Source organism: Podarcis bocagei (genome assembly GCF_964188305.1).
Source record: "Podarcis bocagei genome assembly, chromosome: 4".
NCBI classification, from domain to species: Eukaryota; Metazoa; Chordata; class Lepidosauria; order Squamata; family Lacertidae; genus Podarcis; species Podarcis bocagei.
This window is the reverse complement of record NC_138128.1, coordinates 82,655,921-82,683,287: the sequence shown is the minus strand read 5'-3', so window position 1 is coordinate 82,683,287 and position 27,367 is coordinate 82,655,921. Positions and strand designations below refer to the sequence as shown.

Sequence of the window (27,367 nt, the reverse complement as noted above, 5' to 3'; positions counted from 1 at the left end):
CAATCCAGTCTGACTTGTGGCTTAGTCTGGCATCACATATCTCCATGATGTTTGGGGGAATCCTCATCTACATAAACCCACCTGTGTGACCAATCAAGTATCTGCATTCATTTTTATGAAGGGCCTTATCTGCAGTGTCCCCAACATTGTGCAATGATCTGCTGGCTGGTAAAAACATATATGTTCATGTGGGCATCCCTGGGCACTGATCCTTAGTACCAAGTTTACTGAACTCTGGATATTTCAGTTCATGTTTTATTGTTATTTTATTGTACTGTTTTTATTTAGTAAACCTTGTTATATTTCCACAATGAAAGGTGGGACTATAAATAATTCTGAACAAAAGAACGAAACTAGATTGTGGATAGTATGGGTACTTCTTTCGCCATATTTAGTCAATAATTTATTATCCACTTTGTTCCTATGGCCTTCATTGCTCCATCCTAGACAGCAGATCCATCTCAATTTAGGACACTTCTATTTAAATCCAGATTTAGTGTCTTTCTTTTGACAAATGACTAAGGAGTTGGAAGAATGTGGAGAGCTTTCCTACAGAGTTTGGGGATTTCTTATCACCATAAGAGGCTTGGGAAATGTTAGCATAATATGATAAAGTGCTTGGAAAGTTTGTGGTTCCTTTACCCCAACCAGGAGATTGTTTCCCTGTTTTTCATTAGCTTAGATTTTCTGCCTCTCTCTTGTGCCCCAACTCCCTCCCATCAGAAATGGCACCCTCCCTGTGGAATACCCTCCCATCAGATGTCAAGCAGATAAATAACTATACAACTTTTAGAAGACATCTGAAGGCTGCCCTGTATCAGTAAGTTTTTAATGTTTGATGTTTTATTGTGTTTTTATATGTGTTGCAAACCACCCAGAATGGGTGGGGCAACCCAGACAGATGGGTGGGGTATAAATAAAAAAAGTTGTTGTTGCTGTTTACAGCAACACATAATGATTGAGTGCCCCCTGCCCTCCCATTTTGGCTACTAATTGGGCTTGGAAAAACAGAGCTGGAAAATAACCTAGGGAATTCTGAGCCCACTTGTGAGCCACATCAGAGATTGCCATGCCCTCAATGATGTTGTTCAGGGCATAACAGAAATGCAGCCCTCTCTCAGTGAGCTTCCTCATCAAGGAGATGCATAAAGATAAGTGTTGAACAGAATTAGAGTTCAAATGCAAAGATTATGTAGTCAAAGTGCTATACACTGAATGTGTGGATGATACTGCTTGGACTGGGGACTTTTTGATTGACTCCATCAGCTTAACTATCAGGCTTCCAATCAAGAGTCACCAGATAATTTCTGCCCTGCCAGTTTATCATCCCCTGCCTGATACTACTACCACTACTGAGATCCAGTGTGGTGTAGTGGTTAAGAGTGGTTAAGAGCAGTAGATTCGAAATCTGGTGAACTGGGTTTGCTTCCCCGCTCCTCCACATGCAGCTGCTGGGTGACTTTGGGCTAATCACACTTCTCTGAAGTCTCTCAGCCTCACTCACCTCACAGAGTGTTTGTTGTGGGGGAGGAAGGGAAAGGAGATTTTTAGCCACTTTGAGACTCCTTAGGGTAGTAATAAAGCGGGATATCAAATCCAAACTCCTTCCTTCTCCCTGACCCACAATACACAATCCCTCCATCTTCCCAGGTGCTCCTAGGCTTAAGGCCCAGTGCATGCATACCTGAGTTGGCAAGAGATTTGTGCATGGTCTAAAAACATGAGGTGGAATTCAGTGTAGTGCTAAGTGGGGAATGCATGTGGAGAACTTGGTCCACTTGTACAATTGGATTTTTCCATCCTTTTCTCCAAGAAGGCCACTTCCGCCTAAGGTATTGGCGGTTAGGCATTGGTATTGTTCTGTAGATGGAAGAGGGGAGGTAGTGCCATCACCTGCCCCAGATGTGGAAGGGTAGTCCATTAAGGGATTCTGGGGGGCGTGGCCCTGTCTGAAGCCTAAAGAGGTTAGGGCCCAAGGCACTCCTCCTAGCAGTGACCCCTGGGGAGTTCTTAGTTGATGTGCATCAGCAGCACTCCCCCTACTGGTGGTTAACCCTTCCCGGACTTCAAGCAGATGGGCTGGAGTCAGATATAGTCGGTTAGGACCAATGCCTAAGCCAATACCGCTCTTCACCTGTAACCAATAAAGTTGTGGCCTTTTTTTAGCCCATTAACCTTAATATTTGTGTCATGTGTCATTATTTCCACCTGGGGGGGTCGGGAACTCACCACGCAACATGCTACCTTATTCCATGCACACAACAGCTTAGTTGAATCCTGCCCATTGAGTCTGACTTTTCACAAATGTCGAATTACATATTTTTTTTTTTTTTAAAAAAGGCCTCCATGGGATTGAGTAATCATGCAAAGTCCCCAACCTACAAGCGACAGAATCTCTTTAGTGGACTGGGCAGAGGGCACCCATGTTGCTCCACCATCAGGCAAAGTTTATTGGTGATCCATGCATATAGGAACTGAGCTTTGGTGATGGAGCATCATGTGATCATGTGGGTGATGTTTGCACCATTCAGTGATCACTCTAAAGAGTCAAGCAGCCTTGAATCCCTTTCTCAATGAAAAAAAAATAACCCAAAGCTCCCACCTTTTGGATTTCAATAAAAAGTTTCTTTTTTCTTTCCTTTTTGCAAAACTGCCCCCCCCCCGACCCGCCACCCTGCAGCTCAGCACTAATTGGAGGTGACATGAGATATATGCCTTCCTTGGTCCAAATGTCTGGAAAGGAGAGTATCTATTGTGCTTTTATGTTTATGCCTGTCCTAAATAATAAAGAAAAGGGGAGTCTGACAGCCACAACACTATTATCCCAGTGGGAATCCCTTGCAAAGAAGATAGAAGATAAAGCTGTGGTTTTTTTAAAAAAGCAAGGAATAAAAAGGATAAAACAATACAAGTCTGCAAGACTTTTACTGAAAGAATTTTTTTTTCCTTTTTAGTATATTTAATACACTGTGAAGAAAATGCATTCTTGCTGAAGGACATTTCCTAGATCTGAAAATGAGAAATTAAATTGCTCCATGATATTTTGATCATTATCAGGTTGGAGACAGTTGCTAAGGTTTTATACTGAAATATCCATTTCCCACATAATCCCCTCTGTCCTTTCATCTCTTCAAGCAGATCTCTCCTTAGCCTTGTGGCTTCTTCTTTCAGGAAAAAAAGAGGGGAAGAATTTTGCATTTAGAGTTAAGCTTTAATGGAAGATTTCATCTTCTTCAGAGTTTTCAGAGGCTTCTCCTCCACCCCCCACTTACATAACTGTTGGGCATCCTGTTGATGAATCTAGAGAAGAAGCAGAAAGGAGTAGAGGGGTGTGGAATGGTGAAAAAGAGTGACAAATAAAGACAGGGTGAAGAGAAGAGGGCTATTAGAGACTGTTCTGGTTCAGTTTGTATTTTGATGCAGACTAAACTAATTCACATACCCTCAACCACTGCATGCAAGTAATACTAAGTTGGACAGAGGGTGTCCACAAGTAGAGGCCACCGTGGGGACATGGTATATTACAAAACAGCTGCCATGGGTATTTGGCGTAACACAAAATGGCTGCTGTGGGGTTGCAGCATAATCTTCATAAGATGCCACATCTATTTATTTTTTAAAAATATTTTTATTGGATTTTATATTTTCATCATTATCACAAGCATGTATAATACAAAAAACAATATCGAAATCCCCCTCCCACCCATGGCTTCTCCCAACTTCATCTTCTGGTTTGTTTGTTTTTTGGTACATTTATTTCTTCTGCTTATTTTGTTATTCTTAATATTGCATCCTCTTATTGGAATTTTTAATATTCTTATCCTTCTAACCTCTTGTTCATTTCTATTTTAGTTTTCATTGTAAGTGTTTAATCAAACCCTGCTAATGAGTCCATTTCTTTATAATATTTTTGTAAATAACACATAAATGGTTCCCAGTCTTTTTTTTTTTAAGTCTCTATTGTCTTTATCTCTTAATCTCTCGGTTAGTTTCGCCATTTCAGCATACTCCATAATTTTTTGTTGCCGTTCTCCTTGGTTGGTACCTCATCACTTTTCCATCTTTTGGCTAGTAGTATCCTAGCCACAGTTGTGGCGTACATGAAGAGTTTCTTCTTCTCTATAAGATGCCACATCTAAAAGAGCAGAGAAAGAGACGGGACCACAAAATGATGCAAGCACGATGGGGAGAAAGGCACTTAGATCAGGATGTCTGAGTTTTAAGGGAACTGCTATTTATTATTCTACTACTGAAATTGTGCTTGAAGTGGTTTTTGATAAATTGGTGAAATACTTGTTGTTTGGGGGGTGGCATGGAGATGAAGAAGGGCAGCAGGAATTTATTGAGGAGGGAACACTCACCAGCGTCAGGTTTTTATCTGAGCTGGGGAAAAAGAGGGGCTTAGAACATTGCCTCTCCTTTGAGGTGGGTTTTTTAAGACCCCAAAGTTCATGATTTGGCTGACTCTCCCCAGCATTTCTAGGCGTTTCTGGGATAAATTGAGCTAATATAAGGCTGTGTCCTCTTCTGAGAGGTGGTGCAGTTTGGGCCCAATTGAAGAAGTACAGTGGTACCTCAGGTTAAGTACTTAATTCATTCTGGAGGTCCGTTCTTAACCTGAAACTGTTCTTAACCTGAAGTACCACTTTAGCTAATGGGGCCTCCTGCTGCTGCCGTGCTGCCGGAGCACAATTTCTGTTTTCATCCTGAAGCAAAGTTCTTAACCTGAGGTACTATTTCTGGGTTAGCGGAGTGTGTAACCTGAAGCATCTGTAACCTGAAGCGTATGTAACCCGAGGTACCACTGTATATGAATAAGCACCAGCAAAGATAGGGAAGAGGTAGACCTATTCAGGGAGGAGAGGCCACCAAGAACATATTGTCCAACTCCAACCCCTTGGAATTTGAATTGGCTAGTCCACAAGTCCACTAGCTTCCTGTGTTGCTAGAGGCAATTGTGCAAGTTCTACCTCATGTATGACCTGGCCAGTACAATGTATCCTAAATCAAAGGGGAAGATTCCATGGCTTCCCTCAGCCTATTAACTGTTATTAGATTTTTCTTCCTCCTCAGTGTGAATAATTAAATGGCTCAGTCACCAATGCTCATAGGAAGGACTTCTGGACGTACCGATGGCCAGGCTCCGTTCAATTACTTCTAGGGCGAGTTTCCTCACACTTCTACTTTATCATCATCCTTCAAGGAAGATAATGAGCATTTTTTTTTCCACTTTCCCAAAGTATTTAACTTGTCAGCCTAGCATCATTACAACAGTTTTGAGGAGATCAATGGGAGCAAATTAATCTTACTGGTACAGTATAATAAGGTTCAAAGCAATTCTTGCCTTCAGAGGTTTCTCCAAATTATTCTTTTGATGTAATCGCTATTTAGGCCAGTGGCTTGAAGGGACTGATAAGGGAAAATGGTGGATTGCTCTCCCCATGGTTTGTGCTAAACATTCCTAAATAGAAACAGCTCACTAGGTCAACAAGCATATTTTATAGCTCGGATTATACACTGATACCTTTCGTTAAATAAAAAGCACATTAAATATGACTAGTAAGAGCTAGCGCGTGCACACACACACACACACACACACACACACACACACACACACACAATAAGAAAGTTTTCTTTCAGAATACTGCTCTTATGAGCCAAATTATTCCATGTTTCTGCCACAACATAAACCATGTACAGTTAACATATGGAAATCACAAGAGGCTCTTCCAGATATACTACATATTGTGCATTATTCCTGATTTATTTGCGGGGAGATTAGATGATGCTGACAGCTTAGTGAGCATTCATTCTGATTTGTTTGTAGGGAGGTTAGATGATATAGCCTCAATGCAAGTGTTATGCCATACTTTCCAGTGCATCCCCCCTTTCTTTAACACAATAAATCTGAACTTTGGGGGAAGACCGTTTCTTCCACAAAAACCTCCCATTCTTTAGTGGATTGCACCCTGAATTTATGGGTGTGTGGTTGAAACCCACCCCCAAATAGTGGACAGTCTGGAAGTGCTCGAGATTTGGTGAGAATGGCAACTACCGTAGCTTAGTGTTGTCTCCTTTTTTTATGAGACTAGGGAGAAGGACCCTAAGCAATGGTTGTGTGGCAAGACCCTCAAGCCAACCCCCATTAGCATAAAGAAATTCACACAGACACAGAATTTTTGTTTAAGGTTATTGGGCAATTTTTTTGGCCACAACTTTATTGATTGCAGGAAATGAGAGCAGTATTGGCTTAGGCATTGGCAAAAGACTATCTCTGACTCCTGCCCCTTTTGCAGGAAGTCTGTAAGGGTAAACCACCCAAAGGGATATTGCTTCAGAGGAACCCGCCTGCATCTCCCCTGGTGTTCCCAGAGGCCTGGCATGGCCCTAGCCCCTCAAGCGGACTTTGGACAAGATCCAGGCCCCGGATTCCTTTAATGGAATACCCTTGAAATGGAGGGGCAAGCGATGGCCGACATCCCCTCCTCCACTCAACAATAAGCCAATGCCTAATTGCCAAACCTTACAAAGTTGTGACAATTGCTAAGAGGTAGGCAAAAACCAAGTGGCCCATGCCAATTCGCCAAATGGAAAAATTCCTACCCAGTCCCCGACCCAAGAAGGGCAACCAACCGAAGTCCAAAGCAAGGCCAAAGGACACTTAAGGGGAGGGAGGGCGGGTGTTTGGCAGCGCGAAGCAGGTGCTTGCCACACATCATGCTGCTGCTTTTATACATTCCCCCATGATCACCCATTCAAATTGATTAGGCAATAGCCCTGGGTGATTATGGTGCCACCCTGGCATGAGGGTAATGGCTCCACCCATGCCAGGGTGGGGGGGGACCGGGTTGAGGGCCTGCCCGCAACCAGGACCATCTATTAAGATGATCCCACCTATTAGTCGTGCTACACATATAGACGCAGGGGAAGCGGGTGGCGCTGTGGGTTAAACCACAGAGCCTAGGACTTGCTGATCAGAAGGTCGGCGGTTCGAATCCCCGTGATGGGGTGAGCTCCCGTTGTTCGGTCCCAGCTTCTGCCAACCTAGCAGTTCGAAAGCACAAAGTGCAAGCAGATAAATAGGTACCACTCCAGCGGGAAGGTAAACAGCGTTTCCGTGTGCTGCTCTGGTTTGCCATAAGCGGCTTAGTCATGCTGGCCACATGACCCAGAAGCTGTCTTTGGACAAATGCCGGCTCCCTCAGCCAATAAAGTGAGATGAGCGCCGCAACTCCAGAGTCGGTCACGACTGGACCTAATGGTCAGGGGTCCCTTTAGCTTTACACATATAGAACTAAGGGAAGCAGAGCAAAGTGTTCTGAAACCTTGATCATATGAATGGTGTTAATCCATCAGCTCAAACTGGCTGAAACCTTACATTACCTTTGGTGGTTTCTGATTCTACTCGCCACCCACTATTTCTGCTAGGAAAGCACCTTTTAAACCTCATTCTTTCCAAATAAAGATTTCTTTAATGAAGTAGGGTTTGTTGTATGCAAAGTAGGAAAGATAAGATTGTTTCCCAAATTGGCGGCCCTGTGCTCAAGCACTCGTGAAATGTTCCCGCTTTGTACCTGGTAATTCAAAGTCTCTGGAAGATCCACTCTTGGAAAAGATAAATTGGAGCTGTTTTGGTTGGGCTAATTGAAATCACCAACCTCCCAGGGATTTGCTTCTCAGCATTTCCCTAGATAAGCCCAGGGTGCCACAGCTTTCCATCCACATGTCTCGCTGAACTGCCTTATCTCTTGCATATTCCAATTGTCAATGTCATTAAGGCTTTGCTCATTTCAGGAAAAAACTCGTGCTGGATAAGTAAATCAAAATGCACACACACACACACAAAACAGGCACTTTAATTACTTCTCCGGGAATGTGCCAACTTTACAAAAGAAGGCAAGGATGCTACAAGATCAACCAAGAATTGGTTCGAGAACTTTCAGGTGAAGGGATCTCATTTGCAATGCAAGAGCTGATACAGCAGCAGAGTGACAAAGAGGGTGTGCTCTCTGCTGTGGGAAGAGTGCCTTGGTCAAATCTCTCCTCAGCAGCAAAGGGAGCTCAGTGGACAACAGGGCATTGGCAGAGCACATGCTTTGAATGCAAGAAGGTCCCAGGTTCATTCCCATGCAGCTCAAGGTTTAGCTGGGAGTATGCACCCAATCTGAAATATTGGAGAGCGGCTGCTAGTCAAGTGAAGCTTCAATGGTCTCACTGGGTATAAGGCAACTTCCTATGTTCCCACAAGCTAGTTGAGGGTGGGGCGGGGAGTGAGCCATTATTCTTCTCTCAGCCTCATTGCTTCCTTCCGTTTTTAGAAAGAGAAGAGAAATGTTGATGTACAGGCTTGCTGCAAACATTACCAAGACAATTGCTGCAAAACACTCTAAAGGTAACTGCACCAAGTTCAAAGTTCTTGTGTAGGCATACAAAGCCCTGAACAACTTGGATCCAAGATACTTTAAGGACCGCCCGACCCAATCACAGAGATTATCCAGAGGTTGATCAATCCCCAAGTTATAGAAGCCCAACAGGCCTCAGTCAGGAGTTGGTTGAATAGTGCTGCTGGTCCCATGCTGCAGAACACTCTGCAGACAGAGATTCTGCAGGCATCCTTGCTTTTGGCTTCCAGGTGTCTCTTGAAGACTTTATTATGCCAACAGGCCTTTGCAGTTCAACATGCATGCCCAGCAGTGCTCTAGAATCTTGTAGAAGGCAAGGAGTTCTGGGTCTGCTCCAGAAATGCTAATGTCTTAGCCTTCACTTGTTGATGTTCATGTGCTCTATTTGTGTGCCTCATCGCCAGAGGCCTTTCCCATGGCACCCCACTTTCTGAAGTTAGGAAGCGGACGGCAGCCACTGAGTGGCAGTAAATGGAATAGGGGAGCAAGTACTGTTAATTTAGCCTCCCCCTGCTCCATTGTCCCCACTGCCTCTGCTTCTCTGCTGCCTTCTTTTATGGTAAACAAGGCTTCTCTCCCTCCTGTTTACAATCAGCCTCTCTGGTTGGTTGCTGTCTAGCCGGCTTGCCGACCCTCCTCAGAGCCAGCTATGCAAAACTGTGTGCCCCATGAGCCTCCATCAATCATTTCTGCTGTATACGTTTGACTTTTCCAAGCAATCTGACAAGGGGAACAGGGAGGAAGAAGTGGATGAAATAAGAAGCATGGTGACAAATAAGCTTGAGTAACTGTAGCTCTTAACTCAAGGCTGGCTAACCTTTCGGGGGGCCAGGAACTGCATTTGTTCTTGGCAATCAGTTGGCAGCTGTATGCTTATAGCAACTGTGGCTATCCTGACACACACTCGGATGCATACACACCACATGCATGTATACACCACCTTCTGGCTCTTCAGATAATCGGTCCAGTGAATGGGAAGGAGACAACTTCCAATTCCATTGTGGGGCTGTGTTTAACTCTTTCTGCCCAGCCCCATGCTGTTGGGAAATAACTTGAGGAAGACCAAGTTAGTCCTGCAGTCCCACATGTGTGGGAAACTACAAAAGAAAAATGGCTGACTGCCCAAATTCTAAACAATCATGGGGCTTGACTCACTTTCTAGTCAAAAGAGCCCCCAGCAGAGTTTAAAACAAAAATATGTGCAGCATTTGCAAATCACCGGAAATATAGGTTGTTAAACTTTGAAATGTCCCACCAGGAAGTGCTCACAAATGTGCTCCCCTAACTTTAACTGGATGCACCCTTCCATTGCCTGCTACTGCAAGTAGCTTATATCCTCTTAGCACACATACCCCATAATTGTATTTCATAAATAAATAGCAGATTATCATTTCCACCACGTTCTTATGAACTGCTTCCTATTCAGCAATTTTCATATTGCTGACAAATAACCATCCATCTTATTTTTGAGTGGCCAAATGCCTTTGGCCTGCCCTAACATTTGTCAGTTGACATGCTTTCTAAATGCCTAGTCAATCATTTCTCAGTTAATGTATCTCTATTCTGAAATAATTTATCAAGCAGATCAATGGTGGCAACTCACTGTGTACCCCGTTTTGTTGTTTGTTCCAATAAAGTGCAAAAGAGCAGCAGGGTAAACGTAAAACCACTCACCCCTGTGCTTTCTAGGCATGGGACAAGCGGAAATGTAGATGAGCCCTAAGCTAAAGTCATTTTAACTTGGAAACAGAATGGGATGGAGTGGGCTACCAGTGGATTGGTCCTATTCTCTTGTACCATTTGGCAATGGATGGAGATGGTACCTTAATAAAGGACCTTATCTGGGCCTGGCACACAGCTGTCACCCACACTGACATTCCTTAAGAACATTTGTCATTGGACAAGCAGGTGAAAGGTGGTCTCCTGGTGCTCAGGGTTCTTTATGGGTCCAATTTACTTAGGAAGTAAGGTCAAAGCTTGGTGATGCTGTAAAAGGGAAACGGTTGTAAGGAGTCAAACGGTATTAATATGCTCAGCATGCCAACCTGTATCCTGTGTTAGCTGTTCTGTATTTTGTAACTGATGGAATCCCAATGAAAAGGAAAAAAAGAAGGAGAGAGGGAGGAAACTATGGGGAAAGCATAGCTTTAACTGCTAGTGAAACACACGTCCCACCACTGTATCCTGAGGTCTGATTCAGAAATGATATATTAATAGCTGCATAACAGCATCTTGATGCCCACAAATACACACACACACACACACACACACACACACACACAACCTGGCAAGGTATCTAGGTCTCAGCATGATCTTGATGATGAAATACAAAAACATGCCAAGTTAAATATCAATCTATAATAATTATTTTTTAACACTCTCAATTCCCAGTAAGGTAATACAAGAGATATTCCATCTGCAAACACCATATCTATAAACATAAGTCTGTTTGCAAATCACAGGGAGTTTTATCCTTTCAAATTACTTCGCTGAGTGACAGTAGCTATTTAAACCTGGATAGAGGGGATTTTGCCCACCCCACCCCACCCCAGAAGGAACGTCGAGTGGGCAGTGTGCTACTTTGTACACTGTGAAGTTCCCAAGGTACTGGTTAGTTTCTTTCCTGGAAAAAAAACAACCCACATATGTATCTTGCTACTGATCATGAAGGAGGACGTGCCTAACTTCATTATACAAGGGACTACTGGTCTCTATCAACTCATGTCTGCACCCGCGTGTAGGGATGAGAGAATTTGTCCATTTTAGTTTCTCTCTGTTGCTCTTTTTTTTTTTTCAGTCTTAAGTTCAGTTCTCCACATTTCCACATCATTTTTACTTTTTACATCCTCATGAAAATTTATCAGTGAATTTCTCGCAATGTGCACATCTGTATACAATTCCCCTAATATACAGAAGAACCTGCCCAGTTATTGAGCTTCCTTAATAGGTCCTTCTACCTTCTGCCTGCTGAACTGAGGCAGATGATGAGCAGCAATGTAATCTTTTCAAGCTAATAATAATAATAATAATAATAATAATAATAATAATAATAATATATTTCTACCCTGCCCATCCCCAGCCACTCTGGGTGGCTCCCAGCAAAAAATTAGAAATACATTAAAGCTACTCTGGGGTGGCTCCTATCTGACAGCAAGCCATGTGAAGACATTGGCATTTCCTCAGGCTATAAAAGAGTCCTTTAACATTGTATCACTTTGGTCCTTTCCCCCAACCCTCCAGGACAGACTTGGGGGTGCAAAAGTGGCTGTAGAGGGAGGGGAGAATTAGTGAAAAATCACCTCTCTTGCTCTGCTGGTAGGAATCTAAGGTTGCTCCCTCTAAAGAAGCCTAGTTAGTAGGATCCAAACCTATGACTGTTTTGACACCCCAAGGTCTGAGGAAAAACCTAAAACTAAACCCATAACCCTGTGGGGTCTGAAATATATTCACTACTCAGAAGAACATTAATCTTGTGGTTACACCAGTCATTTTTTAAAAAATAACAACAACAACAACTAAATACTCACAATTCTGGTGGAAATAGAAATTGTGTCAACTATTAACTTTTCTCAGTGCCACTCAGTGAATGTTTGCTATTACGTTTGTCTCATTTCTTTGTCTCTCCTTCATGGATTGGCCATATGGGTTTTTTTCCTCCTCTCTGGACTGGCCATGTTGGTGATGCTACACCACCAGTGATCATCCATTAGCCAGGATGAAATCACAACAATATGGTAGCCAATTAGATCCGTTTGCATCATGTTATCACTGGCAGAATGTGATGGCAATGTTTCTTGGATCACATGGGTGACCTCATGCTGCCAAGAACCATGCAGTGAGTGGTATGATGTCACAGTGCTATAAAGCCAATAAGATACGGCTTTCTTATTATTACACTGGAGATGACAGTGAAAGTGAAGTAAAAGAAAAAGCAAACATTTTCACAGGTAGCAAAAGTGAGTGGTTCTGAACTGGCTCTAGTCTTGATACAGCCTTGGAAGTTTCAACCCCCAGGTCTTGTCAGTTCCTCAAAAAAAATAAAATAATGCTTATTCTACATAACACACCCTTCAACTGCTCTAACCAGTGACATTCTTCTATTTTAGCAACTTTTTATTGTGTGTAAGTTCCATTAGAGATGAAATTATGGCTATTATTCTTTACAAAAAAAGGAATCATTTCATGCTTGCTTTAAGCTGCCTCAGAGATATCACTATTCTATATTGCCACTGCAGAATTGCCTATACGTCTGTCTACCCACTGTGACCAATATTTCTGAAAACCTCATTTTTGTGTGTGTGTGTGTGTGTGATCACGTTATTTTCTGCTTTGACATTTTCTGGTCCCCTTATCTGGATCAGTGTTTTCATGTCAAAATAAATCTTACAATTAAAGCGCACAGCTGGAATGCAGGACAATCGTGTCACCAACAATGAGGGTGACAATGTATAATTTACGCTCTGAGTTTTACACAAGGAAACAAATTGACACTGTGGTAATACTGAAGTGCATAAATGAGTTTCATATTTTTTCCCCCGTCAGATCCAACCATTATTATAGCCTTTGCATCTTTTCCTCACTATTTCCCCCCCCCCAGATGAAGTTAAATACAGTTCCCCTTCTTTCATGCACATGCTGTGAGCAGATTTTTCTTTTTCATTATCGCATTTGGCATTCAAAGTTATTCATTGGAGAACTAATCTTAAATCCATTGAAGCTGGTGGACTTGTGTTGGGGAATAGATTGTATCCTGTGGCTTCTTTTTGAATTATTCAGCTTGCCTAAGATCTTGGCTTGCCGAGCCTTTGACAAACTGGAACGTTGGTCTTCTGCTGCAGCCTCAGAAGGATGAGAACTGAATGCTTGGAACTTCTGGAACATCTAAAGCAGGGAGAGCAGCAAGCCAGCAGAAGTGACTGGAGAGCAAGCAGAGTGGAGCAGCAGAAAACAACCTTTCTCCCTCCTCTATGTGACATCCTTTTATATATTTGAACATGGCTATCATATCACCCCTTAACCTCCTCTTCTCCAGGCTAAACATGCCCAGCTCCCTTAGCCGTTCCTCATAAGGCATCGTTTCCAGGCCTTTGACCATTTTGGTTGCCCTCCTCTGGACACGTTCCAGTTTGTCAGTGTCCTTCTTGAATTGTGGTTCCCAGAACTGGACACAGTACTCCAGGTGAGGTCTGACCAGAGCAGAATACAGTGGCACTATTATTTCCCTTGATCTAGATGCTATACTCCTATTGATGCAGCCCAGAATTGCCTTGGCTTTTTTAGCTGTCGCATCACACTGTTGGCTCATGTCAAGTTTGTGGTCAACCAAGACTCCTAGATCCTTTTCACATGTACTGCTCTCAAGCCAGGTGTCACCCATCTTGTATTTGTGCCTATTTCTCGCTGTCCAATTTCTGTGACTATTCACCGAACTTTCTGGTCACACCTTGTAAGTGCCAGAGGCAATCCTGAGTCTCTGTTGAGTGCAATGGTATGTTGCGCACATTTTCAAGCACCTGTTTATCTGGGTGCGATTGCATGTTGCATGTCACATGGGGCTGCCATATCTTTGTATGAAATAGTATAATACAATATATATCATCAGTTACAATTCCATACATTATTATATAGATATATAAATAATATTATTGCCATAAGACATATATTTATAAATTACTGTATTCTGTATAAACTCTTTCTAAATGTCAATATATTTGTCCAAACAATGCCTGCACCGATAAGCAGTCTGTTCGTATTTTGCGAGTGCTGTCATGTCATCAATCCATTGATTAAAGGGGATCATATCTTTATTATTCCAAATCACCACCATGTATAATCGAATTTGTTGTCCAGTTGTCAGCTTCCATGCAATAGGTATATAATTCAGAAGGTTTTCCTCTGAAAAATTTTGGTTCCCCATCCTTCATATACCCACCTACAAAATGCTCATTTAAATATACCCTAGCTAAAGAACCAAGGCGAACCTTTTCTGTAATGGTTTTCAGCAACCAGGCTTTGCAACATGAACATTCATGTCAGGATTATCATCTTAATCATTCATCCATATGCATGTTATGAAAAGTGACTGCCAGTTCATCAGAGGATTGCCCCAAGGGTTAAGCTGTGAGAAGAACCCCCTTGATGCGCCACACATCTATCTATTACCTTTTCGTTTCACACCCTTAAGCACCGAGTGAACTTTTGATGTGTTGGCATGCCCGCTTTGGTTTCTAAATAGGTAAGAGAGGCATTTTGTTTTTCTGCACTTTTTAACCTGTCTTACAGGTAAACTTGTATGTTGTATGTTTGGTTTTCTGAGTCAGCAGTCATGCAGATATCCTTATCAGGATATCCAACAAGGGCCCAGCCAAAAGAGTGATGCATTTTGGTCAATAGCTCCCCTTGCTTGGTTGATTTTTCAGTTTGGTTCTAAAAGTGACCTGCATGTTGACCTGTTGAAAGTGATGGTGTTAATGATCCAGAAACAATTGTTCACTATCAGCGAGCCTTGTTTGCTCTTCAAGGTGCCATAAGGTAGCCAATGATGGTTTGTTTTACAGCCTTGTGGCATCATCAAAATCACCACATGGTCCCTGATCGGCAGGGATAATATAATGAAGAAAAAGAAGCCCTAACAAATGGGGTAAAAAAGAGCACCAGAACAGCAGAAGGCTGGAGGAGTGAACTGGTCATGAAAAAAGGCGAATATTTTCAGAGGCAGAAATTCAAGAGGCCCAAACCACATCTTTGCTGCACCATGGCAACCATGGGAGAGGCTGGAGAAAGTGAGCATGGGGATCGGCATGGAAACCCCTAACTAAATGCACAAAGGTAAGTGTCATACCTGTTGCTGTACCTACTTTGGCTAAAAAATGTTTCACCCCCGGTGTATAGTGTGGTCAGAGCTTGCGAGTCCTCCTGGCTTGTGGCTTTTGAAGACATTTTTCTCCAGGCCACAAATGGAGCCCTTACCAGAAGAAACATGACAGCAGGCCTTGAGGATCTATGAGCCTCAGATATGGCAGAGGGGATCAGAGAGTGCTGTTCTGTGCAATGCCCTCCAATGTTGAACTGGATGATGTTATTGTGGATGCAGCAGACATCTTGAAAGAAAGGAAGGATTAAATGAATTACAGAGCTCTCGTGCAAATACGACATCTCTAGCTACTAGACCAGCTTTCAGTACTGAATTTATGTTGGAAAGGAATCAAAAGTTTTCCTTGTTTCCATTAGAAAGCAATATTTCAATGTGATGTTTTCTGATCAGAAGCCACATGGCTGCAAAGATGGACCATTTCCAGTATAGAGAGGATGTAAACAAATGGCAGATGATTAAAAAGAAAATAAATTTGACTTTCTACAAATTGTTTAAAGGAGCAAATTATCGGACAAAGAGTATATTCATCAGACCATTTATTTATTTATTTTTTTAAAAGCCTTATTCCTGAAAATTAGACTTCTTTTTTTTACTAACGTCTCAAAAGACAATGGAATGAAAGCTTAATTCAAGGTATAACACAGACAGACACTAGCAACCTCAAAATGGCATTACATCTGTCCTAAACTGATAACAACCAGGATGTTCAGAACAAAGGCAGGGATTGGGCTTTAATCTCCCACACTGTGTTCCAGAAAAGCAAGCAAACATTATTTGAAATCTGTGTCTGCTGAAAGAGTTTCCTCCTCGAAATGAACAACAGGTAACAACATATATTGGAAAAGGGCAAAACAATAAAGCCACGGAGGCAGAGGAAGGAAAGGAACAACAAGGGGCATAACGTTGGTACTAAGATATGTTTATAGAATTCCTTTCCTAGGGAGGTCTGTTTCTCCCTCTAGTTCCAATGATCAGGTTATGAATGGTGTTGCTTATGAAGCCAGAGCATCACCACTCATATCCAAGGAGCAGACATCAGTGGACTTGGAGAAACAGCAAAGTTTACAGAAGAATGGCAAAAATGGGGGAACCCTTGCTGGGGGAGCAGGACCACTAAAAGAGCTCAGCGAGGATGAAGCATGCTCAATGGTCATAGAATGCTGACTCAAGAGTGAAAATGGAAAAACACAGAGAGGGAATGGAATGGAATCCTGAGGATAAACTCTCCAGGCAGCAGCATATTGTTGCAGATCCTACATATCAATGAAAGCCAGCATGGCATAATGGTTAGAGTGTTGGACTAGGACCTGGGAGACTAGGGTTCGAATCCCACTCATCCATGAAGCTCACTGGGTGACCTTGGGCTAGTCACCATCTCTTAGCCTAGCCTAGCTCACAGGGTTGTTGTGAGGGTGAAATGGGGAGGATAAATGTAGTATATATATATGGAATAAACCAGTGCTTTTTCCCTAAAAAAATAAATGTTTAGGGGTACCCTCATTTTCCTACTCATATTGAAATACTGCCCCTCAATAGGCCAAACTTAGATTCACAAAATGTTTAGGGGTATGCGTACCCCTGTGTCCCCCCCAGGAAAAAAAACAACCACTGGAATAAACAAATAAATATCAGAGCCATTCTCCCTTGGCTTTTAGGATACTGACAAACCCTCTCATGGTTCCAAAGGCTCCTGAAGGAGATAGTTGAGGTCTGACCCAGCTGATGATAATGGACAGAGGTTAGGGCCAAACTACATGTTCTGAAATTAAGGCAATGCTTGTCTGTTACAACGAAGCCATTTGCAAGGGCAAAACAGGAGATGGCAGATGCTGTACCTATTGTCCAAGCCTCTCAGTGTGGTGTAGTGGTTAAGAGCGGTAGTCACGTAATCTGGGAAACCGGGTTCGTGTCTCCGCTCCTCCACATGCAGCTGCTGGGTGACCTTGGGCCAGTCACACTTCTTTGAAGACTCTCAGCCCCACTCACCTCACAGTGTTTGTTGTGGGGGAGGAAGGGAAAGGAGAATGTTAGCCGCTTTGAAACTCCTGAAGGGGAGTGAAAGGCGGGATATCAAATCCAAACTCCTCCTCCTCCTCCTCCTCCTCCTCCTCCTCTTCTTCTTCTTCTTCTTCTTCTTCTTCTTCTTCTTCTCGCTGCCTGCAGCTTTAGTCTTGTGCTGCCCTCTCCCCTCCAGCAATGTTCCCAACATGTGCTACTGGGGGAAGACCATAGGAGAAGGCATTGCTGTGTAGGCATTCTAATGTAGTCATGCTCATTGATGTCAGTGGTTTACTATGGGTAAAAGCAGACTATCACACTGTATGTTATTGTACAGCTGTACTATACTTTGTAGGGGGTTTCTACTAGACCAGTAGTGGGGAATGTGTGGCTCTCCAAAAATTGTTGGACTACAACTCCCATGCTGGTGGGGGCTGGTTGGAGTTGGAGCCCAACAATATCTGACTCTCCACTGCTGTACGAAACTCATATTGCCAAGTTACTCTAGTGCCACATCTGTGAACCTTGGAAGTGTATCAACAACTTATGGAAGGTAGAGTAGACTGCCAGAGCAAAGTGCTAACGTGTGGCCTGAGAACCTGGACTTTCCTTACAGTTCCAAAGCTTGGTTGTTTCTTTATGTTTACCCTAGGCTCTCCACTAAACATCAAAGCCAACAGGATACAGCTGGAGTTAGGTCTGTGCAATGCAGACCTTGAAGGAAGCAAAAGCTTGCAATCTGTGGACTAAAATTAGCATTCACTAGGCAGACCAGAACCATATAAATGTATATGTATGCTATAAGATAGTAAAGAAAAGAGAACGCAGCAAGATTAAAAAAAACTGCATCCACAGCAAAGTGCATTTATGGTTAATTTTTCTTTTGCGTTCATATTGGTAGTGGAGGGAGGAAAATCTGGGTCAGGGAGTTCCACTCACTTGCAAAGAGAAGCAGCAGCCACTCTGCATAAAGGACTATAGCATATATATATATATATTTTAAAAAAATCTGATATAAAGATATTGAAGGCAAGGATCCAAAATCTAGTATAGATAAATGTATTATTTGGTATAAGTCAAAGTTTTATAACAACAAACGTACATTTTATTCACCACAAAATCCTTTCTTTATTGTTTGAACATCCCATTTTTCCTCCAGTGAGAACAAAATAAACACCTAAACATGGTGTCCCTTTCCAAATGTTTAGGCCATGTGCCTTTTACCTTACCTATTTTGTTAGCCACTCTGAGCATGTCTTTGGGCAGAAAAAGTGGCCTGTACATTTTGACATAATTGATGGCCTACGACTATCCTATGAATACACAGTAAAGTCTTACAATGTCATTTTGCTTTATGGCTCGTTGGGAATAATTTATTATTGCCATTTACAGGTGCAACATTATTTTTCCTTGTGAAAAGCAAATCTTTTAAAACATGTCAGGTATACATATTCTAATCAGAGTTGTAATGTTCGACTGAATGACCATTTAGATTAGTCCATTAAAACAATTTTTAATTGACTAAGATGTTGCTCTGGTTATTTAGACAGCAGCGTTTTAGTTTTTTATATATGCTTCTAAAAACTGAAGGTGGCAAGCACCATTGTAAAAGAGGTGCCCTCCATTTTCTCATACAGATGAGTTCCTCCTCTAAGGCGCAAATAATGTATGGTTCTTACTTCAGAAATATTGTTTACCCAATATGCACATTTGTGCATATTTCATTACTCGACTAAAACTCACATGATTAATCGATCAAAATTTCTGTCAACGTGTTGCAGCCTTAATTGAATGGACAGTATGTTATTCATAAGTTGTTTGGTTTTTCTTCGGAATTCTTCATCCCTTCCTCTCTCTCTCCCTCCATCAATACCTGCTTTGAAAACAGAAGATCAGCCTTCCCCATCAGTCTTTCCCAGCCTGGTACCCTTCAGAAACTTTGGACTACAGTGCCCATGTGTGCCAACCACTATGACCAATGGTCAAGGATTATGGGATGCAGCAACAACTGATGGGTCACCAGCTCCCTCCTCCCAGTTTAAAATAATCTCATGTAATAAACATTTGGAAAGATCCCTGCCTCGGGCTTGGGTGAGAGACTGCCACTTAGAGCATGCAATGTTGTGCATAGATGGGCCAGTTTTGGCAATGGGGCAATCTCCACCACTGCACCAAATGCATTTTCTAATCCAGGGATGTCCAACAGGTTGACCGCGATCTACTGGTAGATCCCCGCGAGGTTTTGGTAGATTGTGGTCGATCTCTGGCTCCCTTTCCTTAGTGTCACTAAAACTGACTCCTGCCCCACCCTGCCCTCCATTGTTGTATGATCTATGGAAGGGAAGACGAAGCTTTCCATGTGCTGCTGTTTTGATCCATAGTGATCTTTTTGTGAGTGACTTTACCCCTTTGCCCCTTGCTTTTAACCCCCCATGAAACTTTCTCCTCCCCCCAAAAAGCTGTAACTTTGAGCTGCCCCCCCCCCCAAAAAAACGGGGCTTTTCTCCTCTGTAAAGCAAGCTCAACAACTTTGAGCTGAAACCCCCCCCACGAGGTTTTCCTTCCCCAAAAAAGCTCAACAGCTTTGAGCTGAATGCCCCCAGAACAAGGGTAAATCACTGCCAGTTTTTAATTCTGAAAGTAGATTGCAGTCTCTTGAGAGTTGGCCACCCCTGTTCTAATCTGTTCTAAATCCAAATCTTCATCTCTTGGTTAAAATTGCCATCATCACACATAGTCAGGCAGAGAGATTCTACCAGCAAGTCTCTCCCCCCATGCTCTCAGACATACCAATGCGCATTCACAAAGAGACAGATGGCATTTTCCTTTTCCCTCCCTCTTGCACTATAAAAAGGTTTCAGCGGTCAGGGAGAGGTCTTGGGTTAAATGTGTTGTGGGCTGAGTAAAAAAAAAGAAAAAAGACTGCGGGTAGTGCCTTTCAGGGGGGAGGAGTGCTTAACTGCCTCCTGCAATATTCATTTCATTTTGATACAATACCTTGGGAAGGTTCTGATTTCTCCATTTCTTTCATGAATGGGTCATCTGTCTCTCCAGTTGCTGCTTCATTCACAAAGATCCTTATGCAATATTGATGTCACACTCCATAAAGGCAGGAGGGAACTTTCTTTCCTGCAAATGGCAAAAACCTTACCGTAACGTCCAGGGATGTCTGAAGCATATTTCCAAATATGCCAAAGAGGTTCACTATGTGTAACAAACAAGAAATGCTGCATTGCAGCATATTTTCTCATTATTCAACAACACCGAAAGGGGAAAGGAGACTATGATCTTGCCTTTGCCTAGCCTTGGCTCTGGGTTGGGACTCTTTGCTCTGAAGAGAACATCTAGAGCATCATCCAACATAATGGGCAGGGTTTCAAAGTCCCACATGAAGACTGGCACCCAATGGCAGGGTGAGGTTGGTTAGGAATGAAAGAATGGGTCAGACTGCCATGTTCCTCCATGTTACTCCACACACACACACACATTCATTTTGCCCCTCAGTGCTAAGGTCTGATTATGAGGCTTTGCACATGTCGAAGATGCCAGTGAAAGATGAAGCAGATGGTGGGCAGAGATGAGGGAGAAACTCATACAGTTTGAATTTTAATCAGAGTCGGTCTAACTCATACATCCCAAACCAATGCATGAACAGAGCTTATATTTCGAAGATCACACCTCTCTGGATTTTTTTGTTGCAGTACCCCAACCAAGGAATTCGCACCCAAAAGCAAACATGCACATTAGGGGGAAAGCATGTGCACAAATGGTAATATAAGATGTGCAAAAATGTGACATAGTGAATTGAGCAGAATGGAAGGTGAGAGATGTAGGGTGCCAAATTTGGAGCTTGCACGGGGCACCACTGAAATATGAAAGACCAAAGTCTGCCACTGATGTGTTAATTAGTCTTAAGCATATTCCTTATATGAGGTCTTCTATCTTACAGGAATTTTGTAGAGTCCCTGAGGGCAACCATTGTGGTATTTGCTTTTTTTAATAATAATTTTTATTAATTTTAACATATAAATTATAGTACATACCACAAAACTTCACCACTTATACAATCTTTTTTTTTGGACTTCCATCAGCACTTCTGCTGATACACCATTTTGACCACTTCTTATGCATTTCTTAAATTCATATTGCCTTTAATTATCTTAACTAACCATCCTCCCCTTTATCCATTTTTGCAATAGTTCCAATAATACACCTCACAAAACTTCTTGCAAACCTACAAACGTAGTCTGATCATCACAATTACTTTTCAAATAGTTCGTAAATTTTCTGTGAATTTCTGGTCCCGCAGATTTCAAATAGTTCCTGTTAGTTTATCTAGTTCTGCATATTCCATTAATTTCATCCTCCATTCTTCTTTCGTCAGTAATTCTTCTTGCTTCCATTTTTGTGCCAATAATATTCTTGCTGCCATTGTTGCATATAAAAACAGCTTATATTCTTTTCTGTTTATATCACTTCCTACAATGCCCAGTAAAAATGCTTCTGGTTTCTTTATAAATGTATATTTCAACATTTTTTTAACTCATTGTATATCATTTCCCAGAAGCTTATCACTTTTTTACATTCCCACCACATGTGATAAAATGTTCCTTCTTTTTCTTTACATTTCCAACATTTATTGCTAACTTTATACATTTTAGCTAATTTAACAGGTGTAATATACCATCTATACATCATTTTCATCACATTTTCTTTTAAGGCATTGCATGCAGTAAACTTTAAACCCTCTTTCCATATTTTTTCCCAATCACTCAGCTGTATATTATACCCAAAATCTTTAGCCCAATGAATCATAACCGACTTTACCTCCTCATCCTTCACCATTGTGGTATTTGCATCACAGTGGAGCCTAGTGCATTGGAACAAATGGGGCATTGAGCCTGCCTTCATTCACACACACCACTCCCCAATCTGCCTGCCTGCCTTCTTACAATTAGCCCGGGGCACTGCCTGGCAGCTTCCTTCTCCTTGTAGTCTCAATGTTGCCCTTGTAGTGAGGAGGAGGAGAACAAAGCTTGAATTAACTGACTCTGCCTGCCATTGGCTCTGGCTCCACTCACTGTTGACCTGTCTATCAGTTCTAATGGGCACCAGCCACCACTGTGGCATCACATACATCTTGGCCATATTTATTTCCTGCAGTTTAGCTCTGCTTCAGAACTACATGATCCTTGTGCAAGACCCTCTCCCTTTGCGTGAGCATCTCGTTACAATTTCCACATAGGCATGTACTGTATGCCAGTTTTAAAAATGGATGGAAGTGTTCCTCTGGGGCCACTAGTGGGAGATGTTCCTTTTAGAACATTAGCTACTCTGTATGGCTAAAGTTAATGAGCCACTTTATGTCAGGCTCCCAAAGCCATTTATGCATGTAGCCTTTCAATTAGCTTTGTTGATGAATCAATTAATACAGCTCAAGCCTTTTAGAATATTGTGAGTGTGAAAGCAGGGTTTTATTCTTTAGTCACCAGGAAAACGTAGCATTTCAACTTTACAAACTGCTCTGAGTAGAACTAAGCCAAGGGTATTCATTTATTCACAATTGCTGAAAACTGTCTTTCCTTCCTCCCTTCCCTTACCTACTGGTCAATCTGAAATGTTCACCAGAGCTACCGTGCATTGTGGAAATAATATAATAATAATAATACCTGAAGGAGCGTCTCCACCCCCATTGTTCTACCCGGACACTGAGGTCCAGCGCCAAGGGCCTTCTGGCAGTTCCCTCCCTGCAAGAAGCAAAACTACAGGGAACCAGGCAGAGGGCCTTCTCGGTAGTGGCACCCACCCTGTGAAACGCTCTCCCACCAGATATCAAAGAGAACAACAACTACCAGACTTTTAGAAGACATCTGAAGGCAGCCTTGTTTAGGGAAGTTTTTAATGTTTGATGGACTCCTGTGTTTTAATATTTTGTTGGAAGCCACCCAGAGTGGCTGGGGAAACTCAGCCAGATGGGTGGGGTATAAATAAATTGTTGTTGTTGTTGTTGTTGTTGTTGTTGTTGTTGTTGTTGTTGTTGTTGTTGTTGTAGCAGTAGTAGTAGTAGTACATCGCCCATCTGACTGTGTTGCCCCAGCCACTCTGGTCCGCTTCCAGCATATACAGAAACATAAGAAAACATCAATCATTAGAAACTTCGCTATATAGGGCTGCCTTCCGATGCCTTCTAAAGGTTGCATAGTTACTTATCTCCATGACATATGATGGGAGGATGTTCCACAGGGCGGGCACGATAACTGAGAAGGCACTCTTCCCGGTTCCCTATAACCTCACTTCTCTCAGTGTATGACAAAATGATGCATGACGAAAAACAAAGAATGTCATTTGCTGTCAATCAGTCCATGTGATGTAAGTGCTAAAGCTTGAACATACTGCAATGTTTCCTGTGTGTAAAGCGGCAGCAGACCATGTACTTCATTTTACCTTATTTGGTTGCATAAGCCCCTGTGAATACATTGCCTGCCATAAATAGTGCTGCCAGAAACCCCACACACATCTCCTGTATTTTTTTTAACCACAATTTTTTACTGCTTTTTTGTAATTGTGTAAATGTTGCATGCTTTTAATTTTTAAAAAACACACAGCAACAAGAAAAACAACAACAACGCATACCCCACAATTAATGAGAAAATAAATTGCATTCAAAAATTATCAAACAAACACATTTAAGGTTTGGAAGAATTGGCAAGAATGCCTTTCCCCAACTGGCTCACCATTATTCCCACTTGATCATAAATTGACTACAATCAACTATCAGCTTTGTCACATATTGGCAGCTAAGTTACTTAAAGCACAGGCTAATGGATTTCTGATTAATTTGAGTCCATTGCATCACAAAGGCAAAGAACTGGTCTCTATTATTTACAGACTGGTCCCTTCATGGGCCTTAAATCTTCTTGGGAGAGGAATCTCAGGGGAAATCACTGTGTGGTCAGCTAAGCCTGACAAATCTGTTTCATCACATGCGAGGTAATTTTCCCTCAGAATTCTGCATAGATGGCATCGTATACCTGGGCAGATGTCTCATGTCACATCACAGTCAGAACAGAATTGCTAGCGGGGTTGTGGGCTCTGGGGGACATTTTTCCATTGTTCTGGTCTGAAGTCTATCAAGAAATATATGAAATAATTAGATGACCTGTTTAGGCTTCTCTGCAACCACCTCACAATGATAAAGGAAGCTCAAACTTTCACAACCCTAAATAAATTATAAAGGACATGGGCGGGGGGGGGGGGAATGAAGCATCTTTCGCAGGGGAAGAAAACTTTTGAGAAACTGGAGGAGAGATTTCAGTGTGGCACTAGTCATAATGTACTTGATATGGAATATCACAGAGGGTGGAAACTCTCTTGCACTACCATGAGAAGGGTTATCCTTAATGATGTGCCAAAAACATTTGAATGAAAATCATTTTAAATAGGAACATGCTTTAATTCAGCAATCGGTTCTCATCCCACCAGGCTTTTCAGAGATTGATGAAGAGCTGCAGATATAATTTTAAAAGGGCTGCTTTCTGTTAAAAAAAAGAAGAAGTGATGTTGGAATGTCAGAGTAATTATTCAGCCTAAAATAACAGGGTGACATAGTCTTCATAAATTACTTAGCTCACCTGCAATAGCAGGCTGCCAAAGTTCTAATTCTCACTACTTAAGTGCTTCAGAATATTTTTTGCTTCTGTCCTCCGGAGACAGTTGTAGATGGATTTTACCTTTGAGGAAGGTCATATGTCAATTAGAAAACAGAACTCTGTGCTTTTATTTTTTATTTTTAAGGGTACATCTCGCTCTTCTTTTGTACCCTTCCCCTGCTACTAGATCAAGTCTCTCCTTGCCAAAACACCATGACAAGTGTAAACTTCCTGTCCCTTGAAACAGTTTGCCATGCGTCCAGAGCAAACCGCAGAAGAGTCGCTGCTGAAAGAACCGACAATCCAAAGTGACAACTTGCACTTGCCTGCAGGAACTCAATCATGTTAGGGTGTTTTTAACATGGAGGCTAATGTGTGGTGCCATTGGACTGTATGTAATAAGCAGAGATTAGAGGATGCAGGAATGTCCTTGAGGCAGCAACTGAATTGGCTTCTTTGCAGAATGCCATGCAGGGTAAAATGTCGGCAGCTGAAGTAACAGGCCTCCTCTGTATCAACACTCTGCCAAATAAGTGAGGCTGGCAATGGGTGACTTAGATCCAGATGTTCATTGAGATGCAGATGTGCATCTGGATGGACATTCATATGCAATCTGTGATCCCACAGGGACAAAAATGTATTTATTTTAAGAATGTCTACATTGCCCAATGTCAGGCTTTGGGGAATCGGCTCCTCCCCCGTGGTCATAAATGAGCAGATCAAATGAAAGGAATTCTTACCAGTTAGTTTCTTTAATAAACACAGTGAAGGACAAAATAAAGTGTCCACCCAGAATGGTAGCGCTCCCAATTAAGCTTACACCCACTCCGTCCCTTTTAATCTGCTCACTCCTACATTTTGTACCCTCTGTGCTTTCCGTTCTGAAATTTTCTGAGCTCCTCATGACCTTGGGGAGATCGGAGGAATGCTCTCCAGTGACTGTGAATCTGTTAACCCTCTCTCTTCCAGTGTCACTTCTCCTAGCTGTTCCCCATCCAGTATTTCCCAGCTTCTGCCTTCTGAACTATGCCCCTCTGCAAACCACTGTTCCAAATCTATACTGTCCTCCTGCTCCTGGGAAGATTCAGGACCAGGAGCAGGACCAGGGGGAGGGGGATGGCTCCCACCATTCCTCCTCAGTGCAGTCCTCCTCAGCACAGTCCCTGACACTTGGACTTTGCACAGTAATTCATATGCAAAGGATATAGAATGGGCAGCATGCAGTAATTCAAGTATGCAAAGGGATTTTCCCAGTGATGCTATCTGTTGCAGTCCCTCATAGCCACTGAAAAGACACTCAGAAGGGTCAGAGGAACCCCTGGAGAAGGAAACAATGCCATACAGAGAGACACAATAAATAGGAAATCAGCCATTCCCCTGATAGATGAGCATAGGACTCAGGATGGGAAATAGCATGTTAATTATCCTTTCCCATCCCTAGCCACCAGACCCAGCTCTGAATGAAAGCATCTTACACAATGCCTGGAAACTCACCCAGAATACACCCAGAGGAGAGTATTTCGAATTGAAGAATGAAACTCAAATGTAGCACAATGTAAAGGTTGTATCCAACTGTGCTGACAGAAGGCTCTTTGATCCATGAGAAGTTTGCATGAGTGGAAGAGCGGGTAGGTGATTCTCAGTCATTCCCCACACCTCCCACACCCTCCCTCTCAAATTTCAAATTAAGAGTTGGAAAGTATTTCTTTTAACCAGCCAATGCACTCATCTCCTGTACTCTGCCAGTACAAAGTAACACAAATATCCCATAAGATGAGAAAGTTCGTACCACCCACCCTTTATTGGAAGGGGGGAGAAATAATTATGTATATAGGCCTCCACATGGAAAGCTTGTTGCTACACAATGCATTTTCAGCGGGGTGGAGTCACATTCTATAACACGTGCTACAATGGTGCAGAGGTGCAAACATAAGAAACACTGTCCTTGAAAGCTGTATTGTTGTTTAGTAAGGCCTCTTGCATCTATGCAGCATAACAAAAAACCATCAACGCTAAAAACCCTCCAAACATTTCCTCAAAATTCTACCTTGAAAATTTTGATAAGAAATGTTATTCAAATGTTCTATGAGTGTTTAAAATAATGTTTGTAAAACAAAAACAGAAAACAGAAACCTTTCTCATGGGAATTATAAGGATAGAACTCCCAAAACTCTATAGAAATTTATTCATCTATGCGACCACAGAGACAAGAATGTTACTGGCCCCAAAATGGAAAGAAGAAGAAGAAGAAGTCCCAGCAAAGGAAGAATGGATACAAAAAAATATGGAACATGCAGAAATGGCGAAACTTACCGGAAGAATAAGGAATCACGATAACAAACTTTTTATAAAAGAATGGAAATGCTTTATTCAATATTTACAGACAAATTGTAAACAGATAAAAACACTGGCAGGATTGTTGTAATAACCTGCAGTTATATGAG

The 27,367-nt window shown here is 42.2% G+C and overlaps 1 long non-coding RNA gene across 4 annotated transcripts in view; it reads right to left on the bottom strand.

Annotated features, from left to right (window-relative positions):
* Positions 1-3,073: 3,073 nt before the first annotated feature.
* LOC308585331 overlaps positions 3,074-27,367 on the bottom strand; it is a 31,038-nt gene continuing 6,744 nt past the window's right edge. The window contains exons 1-5 of one of the 4 annotated variants that reach the window (XR_014007283.1): positions 24,306-24,401; positions 22,102-22,282; positions 20,272-20,403; positions 19,018-19,147; positions 3,074-3,300 (exon numbers count right to left, since the gene is read on the bottom strand). This is a non-coding gene — a long non-coding RNA (uncharacterized lncRNA). Of the gene's footprint in view, positions 3,301-14,260; positions 15,503-19,017; positions 19,148-20,271; positions 20,404-22,101; positions 22,283-24,305; positions 24,402-27,367 lie in introns of those variants that run through there. The other 3 variants (XR_014007284.1, XR_014007285.1, XR_014007282.1) reach the window with 3 other exon arrangements.